Below are 2,500 nucleotides of genomic sequence, written 5' to 3' on the forward strand. Positions count from 1 at the left end.
GGGAGCCAGAGTGAGAGAGAGCGAGAGAGTGAGAGTGCGCGAGGGAGAGAGAGCGAGAGTGAGAGAGAGAGAGAATAGCAAACATAAAATGAAATCGAAAAAAAACAGGTGAACAGAAACACAACCAAAAGGACAGAAGAGGAAAAGAAAGAGAGAGAGAAGGAGAGGGAGAACGAACAGACGAGTGGGAGAGAGGGCGAGAGGAAGATAAAGAGGAGGCGAGCGATAACGACACAACATGTCTCCCCCTCCCCTCCCATTCGCCCCCTCCCCCTTCGCAATCTTGGGAGAAAGACAAAGAAGACGGGGAAGTAAAAAGGAGAGAGAGAGAGAGAGAGAGAGAGAGAGAGAGAGAGAGAGAGAGAGAGAGAGAGAGAGAGAGAGAGAGAGAGAGAGAGAGAGAGAGAGAGAAAGAGAGAGAGAGAGAGAGAGAGAGAGAGAGAGAGAGAGAGAGAGAGAGAGAGAGAGAGAGAGAGAGAGATGGAAAGATAGATAGATAGATAGAGAGAGAGAGAGAATCCGATAGACAGGCAACCAAAAAAAAAAAAAAAAGCAATAACCAAGAGAAAAAATGTCACCATACATTTAATACAGACGACGATAAGGTTGCAGATCCTCTCGGCGGAAATGCGCTGGTCGCCGAGATAATAATCTGTGGAGGCTGAGGATTTGTGCTTGACTTGGCTATAATGGCTATTTTTTTCTGGCGAGATGTTGGCTAGAATGGCTATTTTTGTTGAGGGATATGTTGGCTAGAATGGCTATTTTTGAGGCGGGATATGTTGGCTAGAATGGCTATTTTTGAGGCGTGAATATTTGGCTAGAAAGGCTATTTTTTGAGACCAGTGGGGAGGGAGTGTTGGGGTGGGGTGGGGGGTAAATGGAGGGTTTCAAGGAGGGGGATGGAGGTTGGGGGTAGGCTTGAAGTGGGAAAGAGGAGGAGGAGGAGGTTGGATAGGATTACGCTGGGGTGTTGGGGAAGTTGGAAGAGGGAGGTTGGAGGTTGAAGGAGGGGGGAGGAAGGGAGAGGTGAGTGGGTGGAGGGAGGAAGGTGGAGGGAGAGAGATTGAAGGGGAAAAGGGGAAAAGGAGAGCAAGGAGGAAGGAGGAGAAGGGAAGAGGAGGAGGGAAAAGGGAAAGACGAGGTTGGAGGGAGAGAGAGGGGAAGGTGGGGGTGAATGAGATAAGAAGGAAATTTTTGAAGGGTTGAAGCGAAAGGGAAAGATGATGATGAGGAGGAGGGGGATGGGAGGAGAGGAGGAGGAAAGAAGTTAGCCTGATGGGGGAGTGAAGAGTAGGAAGATGACATTAAAGAGGGTTGGAGGAGGGAGAAAGAAGGAAGAAGAGGGAGGGGAGAGTTTGAATGTGGAAAAGGGAGAGTGGGAGGAGGGGGGAGAGGGGTAATTTGCATGGGGAGAAGAGGAGGAGGGGGGAGGGGGGAGAAGAGGGGAGAGGGGGAGGGGGAAGGGGGAGGAGTTAGGGGTGGTAAGAGGGGGGTGGTGTATGGGGGAGGGGGAGATGGGGGGCGGGGCTTAGAAGAGAAGGAGGATAAGAGGAAACAAGATAAACGGGAAGTCAAATAAGAGGAGAATGAAGATTGGGAGAAACAGAGGGGGAAGGGAGGGAAGAAGGGGGGGGGGAGAACAGGAATATAAGACGGAAAGAAAGAAAATAAATAAAAAAGGAAGGTTTAACGACAAACAATGTAGGAAAGGAAAGGAGAAATAAGAACAGGAGATGGCATAGAGTGGATAAAGCAGAAAAGAAAGAGAGAAAAACGTAAAGAAAGGGAGATAGAAATATATGGAGAAATTCATGAGAAAAGAGAAGATCGAAAGAAGAGATAGAGAAAAAAAGAAATGAGAGAGCAAAAGAGCGGAGAGAGGATAAAAGAAAGAGAGATAAACGTTAGATAGAAGAGAAGACGAAGAAGAAGACAGTGGGAGAAGATAACATGATAAATACGGTGGAAGAAGCATAAAGATAGTAAAAGTCAAAAGCATGGAGGGAAAAGAAATAAAAATTCTAGTCTGAACAAAGAATATACAGAGATGCAAAGAAAACGAAAAAAAGAAAAAAAAAATAAAGAAAATAGACGAAAGAAGAAAAAGGGAGGAGGTGGAAAAAGAAAGGAAGAAGAAAATGAAAAAAAGACTAGAAAGGAAAAAAATAACAATGATAACAAAAAGGAAGAAAAATGCGAAAGGAAAGAGAAGAGAAAGAAAAAGAAAAAAATAGAACGAAGGAAAAATCGATAATTTTCCTCCATCTCCCTATTCGCCCTCCCCCTGTCCCCCCTCCCCACAACCCCCATTCCCCCCCCCCTTTTCATCCATGAGCATAATATTCGTAATTCTTTGGGGAACTTCCTTCATAACTCCCAGGACAGACACAAAAAAATATAAAGAATAAGAGAAGAGAAGATGGAGAAGAAGAAGAGGGAGAGAAGATGATAGGAGGAAGGGAGGATAATACAGGCTCTTCGAATTTTGTGCTGAAGT

The sequence above is a fragment of the Penaeus vannamei genome, chromosome 42 (genome assembly GCF_042767895.1).
Source record: "Penaeus vannamei isolate JL-2024 chromosome 42, ASM4276789v1, whole genome shotgun sequence".
Classification (NCBI taxonomy): domain Eukaryota; kingdom Metazoa; phylum Arthropoda; class Malacostraca; order Decapoda; family Penaeidae; genus Penaeus; species Penaeus vannamei.